General features: G+C 45.6%; 1 protein-coding gene across 5 annotated transcripts in view; it reads left to right on the top strand.

Moving 5' to 3' along the window:
- Positions 1–9,979: 9,979 nt before the first annotated feature.
- Positions 9,980–20,873, top strand: part of KAT6B (lysine acetyltransferase 6B) — a 185,526-nt gene continuing 174,632 nt past the window's right edge. The window contains exon 1 of one of the 5 annotated variants that reach the window (XM_089897235.1): positions 9,980–10,059. The gene's annotated coding sequence lies outside the window, so the exon portion shown is untranslated. Of the gene's footprint in view, positions 10,060–10,800; positions 11,167–20,873 lie in introns of those variants that run through there. The other 4 variants (XM_022590928.3, XM_089897234.1, XM_089897236.1 and 1 more) reach the window with 4 other exon arrangements.

Here is a 20,873-nt window from a genome sequence, read left to right on the forward strand (position 1 = left end):
CCAGGCCCAGGTCCTGCCGGGCTGGCCCTTCCCGGGGAGGTGGTGGCGCAGGGCGTGGGGCTCCCCGAGGCAGCCCGGCGGGGAAGGGAGGCCGAGGCACCGGGCACAGGGAGGGCTCCTATCAGCGCCTGCTGCTCGCTGCAAGTTTGGTGCGCCTGACAGCGGCCCTTCAGCAGGGTGAATTCTTTCAGAAAGGGACTCATTCACACGCTGCCAAGACATCCGCGGCCTAGTCTTGAATTCACACAAAAAATTAAAAACGGAACAGCAGCCGGGCTAATTTAGCAACTTGCAGAGATGCCCCTGATGCTCCTTCGCGCCGAGAAGGGGCCTTCCGCCTCCGGGAGGTCTCACCGGAGTTATTTTGAGTCCTGCGGCTCTGGGCCTGCCGGTGACATGTGAGTGACTTAGCTGGCACTGTGGGATGCTGAATGACAAAGGCACAGAACATCGCCCGGTGGCTGGCAGGTGAGGCCGCGGCGGGCGCGACTTTGCGCCCAGGAGCCTCTGCCCCAGCACCCGTCTGCGGAAGCTTCGTGTCCTCGCTCGCGGCGTCGCTCCTTCCTCCTCTCTCTAAAAAAACTCTTGTCGGAATTAAATGAGAGGCTTTGGCACGCCGAAAAGTGGTTGTTCCGGAGTCCTCACGGCCTGCAAGTGGTCGGGCCTCTGGCCTCCCTGAGGCCTGGCCTGGGCGGTTCTTCTTTGTCACCGCCAGCAGCACCTTCTCTTTCTCCGTTCCGTCGAGTGCCAGGACTCTGCTTCTGCCTCAGAGGCCGCTTTGCCTTCCGGGCCTCCTGCCTTCGTGCCTTCCCTTCCTTGGTGGAGCCAGCCTCCTCTCTGGCCAAGAGCCTCCGGCGTCGGTGCCTGGGTGAGGTCATGGGTGCCGCAGTGTAGCTTCTGGTTTGCGGGAGGGCGCCATGTGGGCAGTGTGAGGAGGGCAGGTTGCTCAGTGCCTGCCTGGACTCTTGAACAGCCCCGCGGGACCACCCTCATGGGGCAGTGGCTGTAGCCCTGGGCTTTGAGTTCAGACCTCACTGACAGGCACGGAAAGGGAATTCTGACCTCCTGCCAACCACTCAATACCTCAGGGCCACAGTTTCCTTGTCTGTAAAATGGGGGATAATAGCAGTATTTAAAAAGGATTTTTGTGAGGGTCAAATGAGCCAATTCAGGGAAATCACTTAGCCCTGTAAGTACTCCATAAGTGGTAGCTATTATTAATAATATTGTTAGGCCAAGCACTCAAAAGCCATGCTCAGCCAACATGCTCCCGCAGTCCACTTCAACATCCCTTATTCCCCCACTGTTTATCCTAAGAGGTTTTGAGTAGAGCCACAGAATTACACAACACCATGCCCAACGATTGAGTCCCCTACTCCTTTAATTGACAGGAACAAAATGCACTTCTCCTAGCCACCCTGCAAATCAGCTCCTAGGTCGTCTGTCATTTCTTAGAGCTCCAAGAGTAGGCCGAGAAGCTGCAAAAAGGGCACTGAATGGACTGGGGCAGAATTTCTTTCCCTTAAGAAGCAGCCATTTTTCCATTTTTGAGTTTCAACAAACTCAACTTACAGTGGTGACAAAGTTAATTATTTGGAAGCCAACAAAGCTAATCACTAAGGTGATTCCAACTTACTTCTACTGTGTTCAGAAACACAGTAGATTCTAGCCTGAGATTGACACTACTGCCCCAGGCTTTCACAGCTTTTTTGGTTTTTTTTTTTTTTTTTTTTGCAGTACGCGGGTGTCTCACTGTTGTGGCCTCTCCCGTTGCGGAGCACAGGTTCCAGACGCGCAGGCTCAGCGGCCGTGGCTCACAGGCTCAGCCGCTCTGCGGCATGTGGGATCTTCCCGGACCGGGGCACGAACCCGTGTCCCCTGCATCGGCAGGCGGACTCTCAACCACTGCGCCACCAGGGAAGCCCCACAGCTTTTATTTAATGAAGAAACTGATGCACTTTTTAATTCTCTTCATCTCACCAACAGTTTTACTAAAGCATTCTGGGGGAAGTCCAACATAATGTGATATATCTGATATACCATGGGCAGTCAGCTGGGGTGCTTGGAGAAAAGGATAATTAGGAGGGAAGTGCTTTTACCTCAAGGACACAGTTACTGAGATTTTAAAAAGGTATTTGTAAAGTACTGCATTTAGGGAATATATTAATTTAGGTTCTCCAACTCTACTACCTGCTGTAGTAGACAAACTTCAACACACATCTCTTCTGCTTAACACAACAAAATTTATTTCTCCTGTTACACATTCAAACCAATTGTGGGATTGGGGGAATCTGCTCCATTCATTCACTCAGGGGTCCAGGCTGATAATGGCTCTGCCGAATTGTACAATAGCTTCTCATCTGTAAACACATGGCTTCTGAGATGCTTCAGCAGAGAAAGAGAGAATGGAGAACGACCACCCTGGTTCTTAACTTCCTTGACCCAGAAGTAGTACATACCACTTCTGCTAATAGTCCATTGGCTGAAACTAGCCACATGATCTAACCTAACTGAAAAGAAGGCTATGAAATATAGGGGAGGATAGGGAATACTTGGTGAACACTAATCTCTCTGCCATAGGTTGAGATACTACAAACTACAAATAAATTGAACTTGGAGTTGTTGTTTTAGGTCATCAGTTATGATTCAGGAAACAAAACAGGAGCCATTATAGACTATTTACTAAAGGTTATCATTCGATGTGTGGCATTGCAATGGAAAGAAAATGGAAGATATCAGTCCCAACCAGTAGATATGCCAAGTCACATCAGCCACTGAAGTGAGCCACATAGAGCAGAATAATAGGTCACAAACTCCAGAAGTGGGTAGCTAAAACAGTTGTGGGAGTAGAGAGAGTGGTTTCAAGTATCTCTCTCTCTCTCTCTCTCTCTCTGTATATATATATATATATATATATATATATATATATGTGTGTGTGTGTGTGTGTATATATACACACACACACACATACATAGCAGAGAAAAACCGAATGTAAAATATAATAAATGTAGTATATAATAAATAAAACACACCCACTGATCAAATGCTGAAACATTAAATGTTTAAAGACACTCCCCAACAAACATACATAGCTTAGAAAAAGTGGTTTTAGATTAGGTAACAGGAAGTACAATTTTACAGTGGTTAGGGAATGTATTCATCCAACCATCATATATTTAATGAATGCCTATGATGTATATCACACTATACAAGAAATATTTAAACTTATGAGGTTTACAGTCTAATTTATGAATTTTATAAGAGGTTTTAGATAAGCAGATAACAGATCCTTAACCTTTTTACTCAACATCATTTTTTTTTTTTAGTTGTGGCATGTGGGCTTCTTAGTTGTGGCATGCAAACTCTTAGTTGCGGCATGCATGTGGGATCTAGTTTCCCGACCAGGGATCAAACCCGGGCTGCCTGCATTGGGAGCGCAGAGTCTTACCCACTGGACCACCAGGGAAGTTCCATCAACATCATTTATTAATACCATGTGCAATGCAATTTGGGGAATATAAAGATAAACCCAATCCCAACTCTGAAGGAGTTTCTGGCCAAGGTTGTTATGATCAAGCTCAACCATGGTCTCCCACAAGCAGTCTTGTTACTAATACCGGGAAAGATATGGAGCTGGTTAAATGGCTCACCAGGCTGATCCTCTTGGCCGTCTTTGGGATGTTTTTAACTTGCTAACTTGAATGATTGGATGTGGACTGAATTGAGGACCTTATAGATGAAAAGGGTAATTCAGGCCCTCTGTCTGCAGTTCTGTTAAAAAATTGGAGTATTTCCAGACATGGAATGATTATCATACATGCAACCTGTCTGAGAAGTCTCCATATCCTAGTAAGTCCTAGTAAGTTACTTTTACTACTTCAGTTTCCCTAGCTGAAAATTTTACCGCAAACTTCAGTCACAACAGAAATATTGACTGAGGTAAAAAATTAGAATACACACCAACATATTATATTTCAGTGTAAGGACCTACAACTAATTCTCCCCCTTTCCCCCCCTTTTTCTTTTTTTATTTTAAAGATTTATTTATTATTTATTTTATTTATTTTTGGCTGTGTCGGGTCTTAGTTGCAGCATGCGGGCTCATTCCTTGTGGTGTGTGGGTTTCTCTCTAGTTGTGGAGTGCAAGCTCCAGGATGTATGGGCTTTGTAGTTTGCGGCACGCGAGCTCTAGCTGAGGTGTGCTAGTTGTGGCCCACGGGCTTAGTTGCCCTGCGGCATAGTGGGATCTTAGTTCCTTGACCAGGGATCGAACCCTCCTCGCCTGCATTGTAAGGCAGATTTTTTGCCACTGGACCACCAGGGAAGTCCCCCTCTTTTTCTTTATTATCCACACTTTCTATGACAAATATGTATAAAAATGTTATAATTTTAAAATGCGGTAGGAAATAAAGAAAGGTATTCAGCAGTTTCACTCTTTCATCAATTCTTTAGACACTTTACATACAAGAATGATGACCTTTTGGGAATCACAGGGTAAGCCAATAATAAATTACTGAGAGCAGAGATTTGTAATTTACTGTTTAGATATGTTGTAGGATTTGGGGCCTGGCCAAGACTTTAGAGATGATGTAAAATAACTCTCTTGATTTAATCTATTCATTAACAAATATTTATTGAGCATCTGCTATGTACCAGGCGTTGTACTAGGCTCTGAGGACAAAACTGTCCATACGGGGCTTACTGTCTCATTGAAAACCTGACTTTTAAGACATTGCCACTCTGTGATTTGTCCAAGGACACATATTAGTTGGTGGCAGAGATGGATAAAAATCTGGTACCTACTTTTATTTTGGTGCTCTCTTCCATACTCCTTTGCCACTGCCCTTCTGAGCTATATATTTTCTTTCTGTATTAAAGATAGAATAAGAGAAAACCATCTTCAATTAGTTGAGCACACTGAGTTGGGCATATTGGAGAAAATTGTTAATGATTAGATTGAACATGATCTATATACTTCTTACCCCTGGAAAAGTGTAAAATAGTCCAGTGATTCCTAAATGCATTCTGGTCGGGTAGCCAGACTCAGAGGTAAAGTTTCACTCTCTGCCTTGAAATGGAAAAAAAAAAAAAGAGGAAGAGAGAAAATGTACACGTTGATGTAGAGTTAGTCACTTTCATTTCATGGGCGGGACTATCCCTTATTCAGAGAGTTCTTTACGGAATGATGCAGACAGTGGATGGCAATTAGTTCTTTTAAAAGATGTCCTTAAAAAATAAATAAATAAAATAAAAGATGTCCTTATTATCAAAATTAAAAGTTGGCAACTTTGTCATTTTCCCCAATTTCAAAATCCAAAGGACTGGGAATCATTAAATTAAATATTGGGGTAGTTCAATTTTTCTTTGGTATACCCTAGTGCTAAAAACCGCGTCTTTATTAAGACTCCCTTAAGTCTCAAAACAATATCAAAAACATCCCTGAGAACTCTGTCCTCTCAGCAACATTTAGCTAAGTTTATGATCTTTTACCACCCTCCTGTCGTCTTCAGAATTTCTCACTTGATGCTGAGGCATCCTCCTGGTAAATATAAACCAGTGGTTCTGTACTGTGATTGCACAAAATGCTTAAAGAAGAATACTGATAATCAGGCCCCACCCCCAAATATTCTTAAGTGTCCTGAGGTGGGACTTGGTGCTAGGCAGATTCAAAAGTTCCTCAGGGCTGCCCTGGTGGCGCAGTGGTTGAGAGTCCGCCTGCCGATGCAGGGGACACGGGTTCGTGCCCCGGTCTGGGAAGATCCCACATGCCGCGGAGCGGCTGGGCCCGTGAGCCATGGCCGCTGAGCTTGCGCGTCCGGAGCCTGTGCTCCACAACGGGAGAGGCCACAACAGTAAGAAGCCCGCGTACAGCCAAAAACAAACAAAAGTTCCTCAGGTGATTCTAATGTGCAGCCAGGGATGGGGAACCACAGGTGTGGATGGTGTTTATTAAGTAGCTTCTATGTGTCAGGCTCTAGGGCAGTTGTACAGATAAACAAACCGGGCTAAGCAGTAGAAAAAAGCTCATTAGGAAAACAGACTGGCAAAATGTGACAACAGAGTGTAATAAGTGCTTTCTTTTATTCCGTAATTCAACAAATAATAACAGAGCACTTAACAAGTGCCAGAGCTGGAGTAAAGTTTTGCTTCAAGTCCTGTGGGCTACCTGCAAAGACCAGGGAAACTTAACAGAAGAGCCTGCAGCCAAGCAGGGATTTGGAGGAATCTTTTCCCAAGGTCTTCGTCAGATAAGCTAAAGAGGGCGGGCAGGACAGCAGAGGGAACAGCGTGTGCTGGGCCTGGAGGAGTGTGTGGGGCTGGGAGAAGCCGGAGATGAGATAATGGTTGGGTGCAGATGTGCATAGCCTTAGAGGTAGACTGAGGAGTGTAGACTTGGTTCAGAATGCATTTAAAAGACACTAAAGGTTTTTTAAGCTGGAACAAATGGGGTAAGAGTGCAAAATACTGCTATTTAAAACAATGCAGGCTTCTCATACACATCTATAACTTGGATTTGCTAGCTTACTTAAAAGAAATGGTTTGACTGATCATCCCCCACCCCCTTTGCCCTTGACTGACAAAACCGCACTGTGACCTTGTTAGGATACAGTTTCCAGTCGTGTGGCAGGTGGAAGGACAGTATAGACCAATGGTTTTTAAGTGACTAATTGAATGTGAATAGAATTCATCATGGGCTGTGGCCTGGACAAATCAGTTCAGGGTCCCTGCTTGCTGCCTCCCTTACCCAATTTCTTTCAGAAGGACTTGTTAGTGAGTCTATGGATGTGATCCCTCTTATCAGAGTATTTGTCTGACTTGCTTCAGAGCAGGTAAGCAAACCCAAAAGATCAAACCCTCCATGTTCCCTTCAGCTCCTGAAGCTACTCTGCATTCTTTTTTATCCTTCCTCAGGACTCAGGGACAAATAGGTCAGACCATGGAATCATCTCAGTACTAAGGACTATAACCTTCTGGCTAAGAAGCTCACAAAAGAAACATTCCTTTGCAATTGGGAAAGAAGGGGATTCAGCCTAAGCCAGTGGTTATGGTCATAAGCTTCAAGCCAAGTCATGGGCTAAAAATGTAGATTTGGGAGCCTCACTATAGACCTACTGAATCAGAATCTGGGGTTAGGCCAAGGAACCTGTGTTTTAAGCACTCATTCCCAGATTATTTTGATGCCACTGATCTGTGGACCACACTGAGCAGTTCTGGTCTGTGGTGCCCATTGGCAACTATTTTGGGGGAGGGAGGAGGACTGGTCAGATGGGGCCTGGATTCGCAATCCTTCAGTACAGTCAGCTTTTAAATTTTGCACTATGCTTGGTTTTCAATTCAAGTTATTTCTAGGTTAACTTCTTAATTGAGCTGTTTAGCTCAGCCAAGGATTTGAGATACCACAGATAAAGAGAGAGGTTTCGGAGGAAGCATTAAGAATCTCCAGCTGTGTCTCTGTTATCCTTTCCAGTCCCACTTATCTGAAGAGCCAGGATTTCTCAAAGGACAAGTAACCTTGGAGGGAAGTATCATTGGGAAAGCAACACAGTACCTTTCCTTGCCATGCCCATTAAAGAACTATGTTTGTTAAGAAAAGAACCTCAAAAGACACATCAAGATGTTGTATAAAGATACTTCCCTCTTCTGTGTTTGCCAGCTCCTGGGATTACAGTAGCACAAGTTTAGACAAATAAGACCCATTTCTATCTAAGGTATCTGTTCAGGTCTTGATGCACTGGAAATCCATGTGGCTAACTCATTAGTGATAACAAGTGTTAGATGCTCATAAATCTTCCACAATTCATTGGCTGAAGACATCTTAAATGTGGACTTATGGGTTTTATTGTCTTTGGTTGCTTCTTTAGCATACTCTGAGTGTACAGATTTGGGGTTTTGAAACTTGTTTTTAATTAAGACATGGTTTATTTTTATTGCTTGAGATAAAATGCAGGCTGGGAGACTCAAATCTAAGTTACAAAATAAAGTGCATCTGGGCAGACCATAGGAAAAAAGATAGAACATAAAGGCTGAAGTGTGTGCCAGGATTCTCAAGTTTACTTAGTAATTTCTTGGGGAATAAAAATCCCAGCACCTGCATTATAAAAAAAAAAGCACACCTTATAAATGTCCTTCTCTTTGAAATACCTAAATGAACTAGACTGAATTATAAACTAATGGCTTGTAAAAATTCACCTTGAGTCAGCTACTGAAGATACTAAATAAAAGAGGTAGAGACTCCGAGGAAACCCAACCTGCTGCTTGTTTGTTTTATCAGTAATGTAACTCAAAAGTAGCCAAGCCAATGGCGGATGGTGGAGCTTTCCCTGTGTTTTGTTTCCCTGAGCTGAGCCCGTGAATGCCAAGATTTAATCTAAAGAGGTTTGTGTTTTAAAAACTAACAACCAAGTAATAAAACACCTATAAAAGGGATTTATAATGGAACCAGTGACAGTTTTGAGTGTAGTATTACAACTCTTCTGCTCCCCCTCTCTCTTTTTCTATCCTTTCATGCAACTCTGTGCCCTTTGTCTTAGCTCCTTTCTCACCTTGCTGCCAGGAAGCATATCAGTAGGGGCAGCTCACACTCCAGAGAAGCAGACCATCTTTAAAAAGTGAAGTGTGTGCTGAGCTCTGCATTTGATGACTGGGCTGTGCTGCTTGTTTTGTTTGAGATAAGTTGCTCTAACAAAGTACCTACCTAGTGTGTACAGTGGTTTCTAATGGGAAGTTGAAGATGCTGCTGTTGCAGTGTCAGTGCCATGAGGATGCTAGAGTCAACCAGGGGACTCCTCTCCCTGGGACCATGTGTCACCCTGCCAGGGCCCAAGATAGCCCTGGGACAGACTTCAGTCAACAGGTGGTTTTCCACCTAGGCCACCATGCTTGAAACTTGGTTCTTTTACAAAGCCATAGTTCTCCTCCCCCTCACCAAGAAATGGCGCCTCGGAAGGGAAACTTCGTACTCAAACTCTGTAGGAGCCATTTCTCGAGCCTACTTTTTCTGTTTTCAGAGGTTTCCCCTGCCAGCATCCCACCCATCTCCGGGAAGAACGAGGGACTCTCTCTTCACAGTCTGGAGGGCGATGGGAGGCATGTGGGCAGCGTCAGAGTGGCCTCGCCTGGGCGGCCAGAGGAGTCCCCAGCCTCCCTCTTGTGGGCCTCAGGAACTCGGGGGGCCCAGGGGAAGCCTGGAAAACCGAACTTCGCCATCAGCCTTCCTTCGAGCGCTGGCTAGAGGAGAGGGGGAAGGGCCCCCCAGCCGTCTCCCCCCGCCCCCCAGCCCCTCTGCCATCCGGCTACACCGCCCAAGAAAGCACTGAGAACGCAGCTTAGAGCTCTCCAGCTCCTCGCAGGCCGGGAGAGGGCATCTTGAGGGGCAGCTTCCCCCTCTAGCCCGCGTGTGACATCCCCACTCCCACCCAAGGATGCCGCCGCCGTGCCCTGTCCGCAGTCGCTGAATGTCACTACTCCCTCTTCCTCCTGATCAGGGTAGACACAGCTCCTGAGGCATCCCCCACCCCCAAACTGCCGCGATTGCCCGAGGGTACAAGGCCCGGGCGGAGGACGAAGTTTGGGGCCCACAGCGGCGGGAGGGGGGGCGCGTTGGCGAGGACCGCACCTCCTAGTCCCAGCCCTGGCGGGCACACTCCCCGCCCCAAACGGCCCAGGCGTCCCCATCCTCCCGCGGACACCGGCATCCCCGCCCTCCCCCGAGGGCGGCAAGCGGAGCCCCCCAGGGCGGAGGCAGGTACCCCCGGGGCGGGGACTGGGGCGGGCGGGGTCCAGGCTGCGCCCCCGGCCGGGCCGGGCGGGCTAGCTGGCGGCGCGGGGGGAGCGGGGCTGGGCGGCGCTGCCTCGGGCTCTGTGCGCTGCAGCCCGGAGCCGAGGAGGAGGAGGCGGAGGAGGAGAAGGAGGCGGCGGCGGTGGGTCCCGGGCGGGGGGAGCGCGGCGCTGCGGACCCGGGCGGCTGGCAAAGGACGAGGCGGAGGCTGAGGAAGGCAGCGGGGAGACCCGGGCTGCAGCAACAAAGGGCAGCAAGCGATTGGCCGGGCTGCAGGCGAGGTTAGCCGGGGACCGGGGTGGCTGGAGGCAGCGGCGAACGGTGCACGTGCTTGCAGACACTGGCGAGTGTGCAGCCGGGGGGGGTGCACGCCCGGCGGGTAAAGGCTTGCTCCCCCTCGGCATGGGATGGCGAGGAGGGTGCAGCTACATCGTACTGCCCGCACCCGGCCTGAGGCTTGCAGGATAGGGGTGCGTGGGGGGTAAGGATGCGAGCCAGGGGGCGGGCGAGTAGTCGCCCGGGACGGGACGGGAGAGGGTGGAGGAGGGGGCGGGATGGAACGCTCCAGGAGGCGCGCCCGTCCGCGCGCTCCACCGCAGGAGCTGGCGACTGAGAACCTCGAATTTTAACTTCGCGTGCCCGCCCGCGCGCGCCCGCCCGCGCCCACCCCTAAATCCTGCGGCCGCCGCCAGCGATCAGCTCTCACACAAACTTTAGCTGCGGGCTAGGGGCTTTGGGGTTGTGGGGGAGGGGAGAGGGAATAGGCCGTCTGATTGGCGTCGTCTGCAGCCAATAAGGCCAAGCGCCTCTCCTGCGAGTAGACCCAATCCATTTCTAGAGGTAGAAGGGGCGGGTAGGTGGAAGTAGAGGTGGCGCGGTGTCTGGGAGAGAGAAAAAGGGCTGGACCAATAGGTGCCCAGAAGAGGCGGGCCCAGAGGTCTGTTGATTGGTACTAGCAGTGGACCCTCCCCCGGGGTGGTACCGGAGGGGGGGTAGGATGGGTCGAGGGGTGTGGCTATGCGGAGGCGAGATGACCGGCAGGATCCTACCCCAATGGGCTGCAGAGTGGTTACTGTGTGGGTGACGGACAGACCCTTAGGCCAACGGGTGGCCCTAAGTGTCTGCGGTCTAGCCCAATGGGGCAGCGCCGGGGCGGGGCCGCAGCTCGGGTTTAATGAGACTCCATTGGGCTGTAATCAGTGTCATGTCGGATTCATGTCAACGACAACAACAGGGGGACACAAAATGGCGGCGGCTTAGCTCCTACCCCTGGCGGCGGCGGCAGCGGTGGCGGAGGCGACGGCACCTCCTCCAGGCGGCAGCCGCGGCTTCTTTCTCAGGCAGCGGCAGCGCCCCCAGCAGGTGCGGTGACGGTGGCGCGCGGCCAGGTCTGTCACCCACCCCGCGCGTTCCCAGGGGGAGGAGACTGGGCGGGAGGGGAGCGGGCGGGGGGGGATATCGGGGGCTTGTGACGCCCCTCCCACAGGCCTCTGCGCGAGGGTCACCACGGGGCCGCTCGGGGTCAGGCTGCCCCTGAGAGTGACGGTAGGGGGCGGGGGAAAGGGGAGGAGGGACAGGCCACGCCCCTCATCGAGGCCTCCAGGGCAAGGGGCGGGGCTCGAGGATGGAGGAGGCGGGGCGATATGGGGTGGGGGCGGGGCTCGGGTGGTCGGAAGGCGGGGGTTTGGAGGGGTTTTCTGAGTGGGAGAGATCCAGTAGGAACGGTGGGGGGCCAGTGAGTGTCTGGGAAGTACACGCCCAGTGAGGGGGTGGGTGGGAGGGGAAAGTGGAGGTGTGCAGGCAGGTGCAGAGGGGAGAGTGGGAAGAGTGCAAAATCGGAGATGTGGAAGGGGGACCGAGGGGCAGGTGAAATGGTGCAGAAGGGTGAGATTACAGTTATCTGGGGGCAGAGTAAGAATGGATTTGGGTGTGGTAGATGTGGAGTAGTGTTGAGAAAGCGATGCAAAGTAGATATTGGATTGGAGGAAGTATTGGGGAAACTGAGAAACACGTACAGTTACTGTGGTGGGAAGGAGGTATGTGGGTGAATTGTTATGTTGGAATAGGAAGGCTTGCTAGCTTTGGGGAATAGGAAGCATTAAAAAAAAAACATGGAGGGATGGGACGGATATTCTTGGGAGTCTCTGAAAGGTAAGACAGCACAGCAGACTTAAATGTGAAGTGAGGCTACTTAGAACTTAGATATACGCAAAATATATCTAGCAGAAAATCTCATGGGGTCAGGGGATTGGAAAGGGTGACAGGTGTGAAGAAAGATGGGTGGGGCTGGGTGAATGTGATTTAGACTGCACCCAGAGTGAGGATGGGGCAGCAGAGAAAGATGTTAGTTTGGGATATAGGGTTGTTTGATAGGCTGGATTTCTTGGGTGTAACTTGAGCTGGGGTCAGGAAAGGGGGAACAGGGTGTCTGTCTCAGAAGGAGGCTCCCTCTGTACTACCTCGGGAAAGGGCATTGTGTAGTTTTGAATTTGTAAGTACTTTGGTCTGAGGTGAGTGCAAGGAGTGGTGTGAGACAAGGGGCAAAGGCAGAGGAGGGGTTAGATTACAAACGTGGAAAATAGGGAAAGAGAACCAATGAAACAAGTTGGGGGTGGAGGTGCCCAGAAGTTCAAGGTAAAGAGAAAGAGTATATGAAGACTCTTCCATATAGGGACAGGAGGTGGGAGTAGATAATGGGAATGTTGGGATAGTTATGTGGTACTCCAAAAAAGGTATGTGTTTGTTGGCTTGTTTGTTTTGTATGACTATGAGTAAAGTACATTCTTCCTGTCTGTGTACCCTAGATTTTCTGGGATAGACCTGAAGTAAAACACTCCATTCTTTTTTATTTTATATCAATTTATTTATGTATGTATTTATTTTTGGCTGCATCGGGTATTCGTTGCTGCACGCCATCTTTCTTTAGTTGCTTGGAGCGGGGGCTGCTCTTTGTTGTGGTGCGCGGGCTTCTCATCATGGTGACTTCTCTTGTTGTGGAGCATGGGCTCTAGGCGCGCGGGCTTCAGTAGTTGTGGCACGCAGGCTCATTAGTTGTGGCTCAAGGTCCTGGAGCGCAGGCTCAGTAGTTGTGGCGCACGGGCTTAGGTGCTCCGCGGCATGTGGGATCTTCCTGGACCAGGGCTTGAACCCGTGTCCCCTGCATTGGCAGGCGGATTCTTAACCACTGTGCCACCAGGGAAGCCCTCCATTTTTTTTTTATTCATAAATTCTTCACACATGTATCAAAATGAATTGGGGCAGGTTTTTTTTTTCATGTTTTTAAGAAGGAAAGCATAATGCATGTTTCAGTAAAGGTTAAGATTCTTACCTGAGAACTTATACTTAGGGTTGAAGGTTGAGAAGGTGAAGCGATGATTAAAGAAGAAAAGCAGAAGAAAAGATAGAGGCAGAGGAAGGTTTTAACATTAAAGGAGGAACTTAGGGGAATGACTGGCTGGTGGTAATGACACGGTCCGTTGAAATTTTGCCTACCAGCCAAACCCAGGCCTCTGAGTAGAGTGGATGTTATGTCATTGCCGTTACACCAAATGTTTGTCTCTGCACTGCTTGTCAGATGTAAGGCATAACAGGAATGAAAGGTAAAATAGGGTGAGTATTGGAAGGTAGTTGAGAAAGTTCCATAAATAATGTTAATGTACTTCTGAAACTTTTATGGACTTTCGAATACCAGTTAAAAGACTTAGCCAACCGATATGGCTTTACTAAATGCCAGGGTTCCTCACAGGTGCTTTTCACTCTCTTAGATAGTTCTCGACACAATAGTTTCAGTTTTCGTGCATACCGTGTATACGGATGCCTGTAGTTTTATCAAGCGAGAGAAAAGGAATTGTTTTATGAAAGCAGGGATGTGTGAGCTGTAGTGATCCATCTTTGCTTATAGAACAGTAAATGACTAGTGGATGGGAGAAGTGTGAGGAAGGGATATTTCTTCCCTGTAATGCTTTAATTTGCATTTACAAAGCACCTTTAAGCACCTTTTTTTAGGACTCCCACAATCTTCCACAATTTTTGTATCATCCATTCCACTCTTGCTGGATATTTGAGTTGTTTCTAGTGTTGGGAAATTGTGAACTAAGCTGCTGTGAGTGTTCCCGTATCCATCATCTGGTGTGCACGTGCACAGTCTCTCTGAGGTGTACACCTAGGAATAGAACTGTTGGTTCACAGGCAGCGTGACTGTTTATACTGGTTTATGCCTGTTGTCCCGGTGTAATTAGTAGTATAGCACCGTTAATTCTCAGCAGTGTCTGGATTTGGATGATGAGCTGTATGGTTGCCCTAGTCACGGGCTATGCTTGTCTTCAACTTTACTAGGTACCAGTCAGACTGTTTTCCAAAGTGTCGTACCACGTTATACTCCCTCCAGTATATTATCTCATATATATATATATGTGTGTGTGTGCATATATATATATATATATATATATATATATATATGCGATCCCTGGCTTCTCATCCTTCTCAACTTAGTTTTTTCAATTTAGGCAATCTAGTAAACTTTGCATTTACTTGATTAGTAAGGAGGTTGAATAGCTTTTCATATATTTATCGGCTACCTGGATTTCCTCCTTTGTAAAGTTCCTGTTTAAGTCGGCCCTCACCCCCACCCGCCTTTTTGTAAATTGGTCCTTGTGTCTTTCATTGCTATTTAGAAGTTCTTTATTTACTCTGGATACAAATTCTTTGTCCTGTGTGTGTGTTGCAAATGCCTTCCTCCATTCTCTGGCTTGCCTTTTCACTCTCTTTATGGTGTCTTTTTTTTTTTTTTGCGGTACGCGGGCCTCTCACTGTTGTGGCCTCTCCCGCTTAGGAGCACAGGCTCCGGACGCGCAGGCTCAGCGGCCATGGCTCACGGGCCCAGCCGCTCCGCGGCATGTGGGATCTTCCCGGACCGGGGCACGAACCCGTGTCCCCTGCATCGGGAGGCGGACTCTCAACCACTGCGCCACTCAGGGAAGCCCTGGTTAGTGTTTTTTGTGTCTTGTTTTAAGACTCTTTTCCTACCCTCAGGTTAAGTAGATATTCTCCTATCAGTATTCTAAAAGCTTTACTGACCTTAAAAGATGTATGATTATGAGTCAGATACACTCTTTTGACCCCATTCTTGCCATTACAAATCTGTTTTTGCTTTTCTTCACTTTCTTCTGTTCTCTGTCTTGAATTTTTACTTGTCTGCAACTATAACTAAGAGCCAGGTGCTGACTTTCCCTGTCTCATAGGAGAAAATGGTCATATAAACGGAAGTTCAGCCAGGTTAGATTTTACAGGTCTCCAGCTGACTGTATTGCCCTTTTTCCTTTTATGAGCTAGCATTTTATTGTGTTCCTGCTATGTGTCTGCCACCATCCTTGGTTCTTTCATATTTGTTATCTCAATTATTCCTCTTTACAGTTCTGCAAAACTGTACATTTTTCTCATTTTTACAAGCGGGAAAACAGACTTAGATTGATTCAGTAACATGTCCAATATCCCACAGTTTAGGTAGCTGACAAGGTGGGGACTTGATTCCTGAACTCTCTAGATCCATCCCATCATAGCACATCACCTTGTTAACACAAGCCTGTTTGATAAGATCCAAAACCGATGAGAATAACTTTCTTTTAATGTAATATGTGCTACTTTAAGCACTCATAGAGATAATTATTGTGAAACCGGATAAAACTGTTGACCTCTCTGTGTATGTTAAAATAGGTAGAGTAGTGCGTGGACCTTAAGACGTCCTTGGATGGGCAGTAGAGGTTCTGTAAGCCCTTGAAATTGTATGCAAATGTCTGTATGTACATGTGTTCCTTTTAAAAAATAGATCTGTAATTTTCTTGAGATTCTCAGAGGGCAACCCTAATGTGTTTTAAGGCTTCACTGGATATCCTGTTTGAAGACATCTGTGATAAAGTTAATGCAGAATTCTGAAATGATGTGTATTTTCAAAATAATCTTTAAAAAATTCAGATGTCAGATTTTTTTCTTAATATGTCATTCTCAGTCTTTGTCATTAAAACCCAGCTAAAGCTCATCTGAGATTTGGAAGAAAACTAGGATTGAATAGCAATTTTTAAATGCCAAAAAAGATACTCTAAATTTAGTTGATTATTTCTTAAGTGAAAGTGCTTAGTTATAATATCATCATTACTAATCAGTGTACCCTGGCTCCAAAGGCCTGATGACTTCACATGACTTTTCATCTTGTCTCTAAAATCCTCTGTTTTACAAGGGATCAAATTTCCTGTGAGGTTCCTAACAGTGTGATTAAAGTTTAGAGACTGAAACTGTTGAGCACTTAAATGCAGGGATGACTATGCAAACGTAATTCATGGGCTTCACCAGGAGATTTGGGACATGTCTCTACTAATTTATGATGATGATATTGAAATTAATCTTTGCTAGGGATTATGGAAGCCATAATAGTTTATTGATGGTTCAGTTATTGTTTGTTGAAGCAGATTTACACAATTATAGTTTAATGACATAACAAGGATATTGTCAACTAGGAGCGCATGACATGAAAAATTAAACTTCCAATTAATCTAATATGTATTAGTTGAAATGATAATTTTCATGGTGATTTAGCCTCTTAGAAATCCTTGGAAAACATTATTAGCTTATGAATTGAAAACTCTCTATGTTAATGAGTAGTGAGAAAGAACTTAGTATTATTATAAAAAGATGGGGAATTAAATATTCAATTCAGCTAACATTTATGGAGTGCCTACTCTGGGCTTGCTGCTGAGTTAGGCTCATAAATATAAGTTGAACACGATTGATATGTGGAGAGAGGAAATACTGGTTGCTTTTGTTTGTTCCTTCAGTCATACTTCCCTCCAGCCTATACTGGATGATTACCATTGCCAGAATTATTCAAACGTTCAACAGATTTGTGTGTGCATGCATGTGTGTGTGTGCTTGCACTCCACTATACCTTATTGTGTCACTACTCCTACAGTGGCTTTCTGTTACTTCATCTGTCATGTTCACACGCCTCAGCCTGGCTTTTGTCACAGCCAGCTTTATTTCTTATTCCTCTTCAACACATCCCCACTCCAGGCATGCACATGGATTAGGTATCCCTTGAGTCTGACAGCTCATTCTTAGCTCTGTGCCTTCTCCTAGATTCCCTTCATTCATTTACTGATGCATTCATTTAACAAATAGGCATTGAGCCCCTCTTATGTTAAGTTGTGGTCCTGGGAAGTCTTGGGGCACGCCAAGATGAATCAAACATGAGTCCTCATCTTAAGAATTGTACAGTCTAGGGCTTCCCTGGTGGCGCAGTGTTTGAGAGTCTGCCTGCCAATGCAGGGGACACGGGTTCGAGCTCTGGTCTGGGAGGATCCCACATGCCGTGGAGCAGCTGAGCCTGTGAGCCACAACTACTGAGCCTGCACGTCTGGAGCCTGTGCTCCGCAACAAGAGAGGCCGCGATAGTGAGAGGCCCGTGCACCGCGATGAAGGGTGGCCCCCGCTCGCCACAGCTAGAGAAAGCCCTGGGGCGGAAACAGGGACCCAACACAGCCAAAAATAAATAAATAAAAGCCATTTCTTTAAAAAAAAACAAAAAAACACACACACACACAAAAGAATTGTACAGTCTAGTAGGGGAGATGAGGTTCGTGTATGAGTAAGCAAAATACAAAGTGGAAAATGAATGCCAAATAATAAGAAAGCTAAAAGCTTCCTGTTAGACAAAGTGATGTAGGGCTTCTGAGAAGGTGTCTGTTTGCACTGGGCCACAAAGGATTTGAATTGGGGTGGAGAGGCCAGGCAATTGTCCAAGTTCTGCCTTGTCTTTCAAGGTCGGTTTAAGTCCTCTCCGTCCAAGGGATGTTCTACCCATCCACACTCAACAAGGAATAGTCACGGTTGTTTTCAGACATTTTTCATTCTGTATTCAGCGGAACCCTTTCTTTTAAGTGAATCTTATGGAGAAGCCCATTATACATAGAATAGTGAAGGTAGAGATCTTTGTTTGTTGCAAAGGATTATGGTGGCCCTAGTGTTTAACCCACAAGGGCACCTGCAGGTGGTGCCCATACCCAAGGCACTTTCTCACAAGAGATCCAAGGAGCCTAGTTTGAAAACCAATGGAGAGACAGGAAAGTGTTTAGGTTTTAGCATCTGAATTAAAATCTTTCATGACTTAGTGGTCTGAGGTCTTGACCTTCAGGAATCAGTTTTTCTTTTGCAAAATGCGGGCAACAATGCTACCTTACAGGGTTATTTTAAGGTTTACTGATAATCTATGTAAAGTGCCTGGTCTACAGTAGGTGTTGGACAATGGTTGCTATTATTATAGTTTAGTGCTTTATTTCTTTTTTAAAAAAATAATTTGGGGTGAAATTCACATAACATAGAACTAACCATTTTATTTTATTTATTATTTATTTTTATAAATTTATTTATTTTTGGCTGCATTGTGTCTTCGTTGCTGCACGTGGGCTTTCTCTACTTGCAGCAAGAGGGGGCTACTCTTCGTTGCTCTGCGCGGGCTTCTCATTATGGTGGCTTCTCTTGTTGCGGAGCTCGGTCTCTAGGTGTGCAGGCTTCAGTAGTTGTGGTGCATGGGCTCAGTAGTTGTGGCTTGCAGGCTCAGTAGTTGTGGCGCACAGGCTTAGTTGCTCCGTGGCATGTGGGATCTTCCCGGACCAGGGCTTGAACCTGTGTCCCCTGCATTGGCAGGCAGATTCTTAACCACTGCGCCACCAGGGAAGCCCCAAACTAACCATTTTAAAGTGAACAATTCAGTGACATTTAGTATATTCACAGTGTTGTGTGACCACCACCTCTGTGTAGTTTCCAAACATTGTCATCATTCCAAAATAAAATCCCTTACCCATTAAGCAGTTTTTTCCTAACCACTTCCCCCATCCCTGCCTAGGCCCCACCAATCTATCTTCTGTTTATAGCTTTATCTGTTCTGGATGTTTCCTATAAATGGGATTATTATGATACGTAACCTTTTGTGTCTGGCTTCTTTCACAACGTATTTTTGAGGTTCATCCATGTTGTAGCATGTATCACTGCTTCATTTCTTATTATCACTGAATAATATTCCAATGTATGGATATATCACATTTTCTTCGTCCATTCATCTGTTTATGGACATTGGCCTTTTTCCACTTTTTGGCTATCGTGAATTGTGCTGTCATGAACATGAGTGTACGTGTACTTATTTGAGTACCTGTTTTCAGTTCTTTGGGAGTGTATACCTAGAAGTGGAATTGTGGGGTCATACGGTAATTTTATGTTTAACTTTTTGAGGAACCACCAAATGGTGCTTAATCGCTTCTTATACCCACAGCATCTACCATAGGGCTGTACTCACAGAACAACATCTCACTAAATATTTGTTGGTTGTTCTTTGATTAGTATTTATAACCTCACCTCCCAATTCACATGTTTTGGGCCTTGAGCATTAATTTTAAGGGAAATAGATGCATCCAGGACTTGAAAGTTAGCCAGTATCACCGTATGGATGTATCTGATTGTTGTCAGACAGCAGATATTTGTTCACCGAGGATGCTGTTTGGAGCAGCTGTGCTAATGCTCTGTGTTGGGTGGTTACAGAAGCAAAGTTAAGGTCCCTTCCCTTAAGCAGTGTATGTTCTGTTTCAGAAGATATTGTTAAGATTTGTGGATCCTCACTCAATTACATAGCAGGCTATGAAAAAATCCAGGAGACTATAAAAGTGAGAGAGCTAAAAATAACTGTTAGCAAGCGAAACTCAGGATGACAAAAGAGTAAACTCTACTATTAATCTTTATTTTTTTCTACCACTGTTTTTGGCTCATCCACAATCTCATGACTTGAGTGTTATGACATTGATTTTGAAACAACACACATTAGCAAAAGCTTAGAGGAGGCTTCACATATTATTTATGATCCAGGGTATTTTGACTCTTCTTATTGCTGACATGTGTATTTATGAATAGTGTTGATATTTATATAATACTAATGAAGCCAAAAGCTCAGTGTTGGACTAAGCATTTCTCTAGATCTGTTTAGAATAGTGTGTAATGAGTGATGTAAATAGTGTTTTACTATAAGACTGTAGGATACAACCATATAATTTACTGATGTTATTTTGTAGTTAAAAATAAAATGATTCAAAACCTTAGAAAATAGAATAATTTAATTTTGATGTAGCATGAGTCCCCAGAATTAATTTGGAATGACTTATTCTCATTTTGATAGGCTTTTAGTCCAACTTTCAAGTTTTTATAGAAAAAAATGAAAAGAGAATAATGGTTTTTAGGGTTGTACTTGTAATAGAATATGCTGTCTACGTATGAAACAAATCCTAGGGCTCTGGAAAAGAGAAGTGGTATGGATAATTATGAATCAGAGGAAGAAACATTTCTATTTGCCTTTTGAATGAATTATGCATATTTTTCCTTAGATTTGTCTTTCTAGTTAGATACTGCTTAGACTAAAATTAAATTGGTTTTCAATCTATTCTCTTAGCATATACCAATTTACAGTGGGGCCAGTGGGATGTTAGAAACAAACCAGCCTAAGATGAAAAAATTTGCAGTGGATAATATACAAAGTGGATAATATACATGTGTTTAGTTGAGAATTGGCTGCAGATAAGAGACTTCTGATTTTGTTCCTCTCCTAGCTCTGTGTGTGTGTATGTTTTTAACACTGATTCGGCTTGTAGCAAAGAGCTGCTGAGTTACATCTGTTTCTGCCTAGTTAACTCTGTTGGTTGGTGTCAGATGAGAGCTAATTTTGATATTAAATTGAGGAGTGGGGTGTGTGTCTGTGGCTGCGGGAAGGGAGAAAGGGGATCCAAGTTTGCTTGGTTGTTTTGTACACTATCAAACTGCAGCTATTCACAGTGTTGTTTTACATTTATTTTTTGCCTTTGAAGTAAAAATGATCACTACTGCCCTGAAATGTGACCTGTACAAGCACGTACTTACTATTGTGGAAAATGGTGCATCCTTCTCTTAGGTGCAGTTATTGGCCATATCTTGATAGTTCAATCAGTACCTAGATGCCAGGTGACCTTTGGGACAAATAGTGAATGTTGCCTGGGAAAGTTAATATTGATCTTTAAACAATGTTCGACTT

The sequence above is a fragment of the Delphinapterus leucas genome, chromosome 16, assembly GCF_059928025.1.
Source record: "Delphinapterus leucas isolate spDelLeu-1000000601 "Yukka" chromosome 16, BTC_Dleu_Yukka2, whole genome shotgun sequence".
NCBI classification, from domain to species: Eukaryota; Metazoa; Chordata; class Mammalia; order Artiodactyla; family Monodontidae; genus Delphinapterus; species Delphinapterus leucas.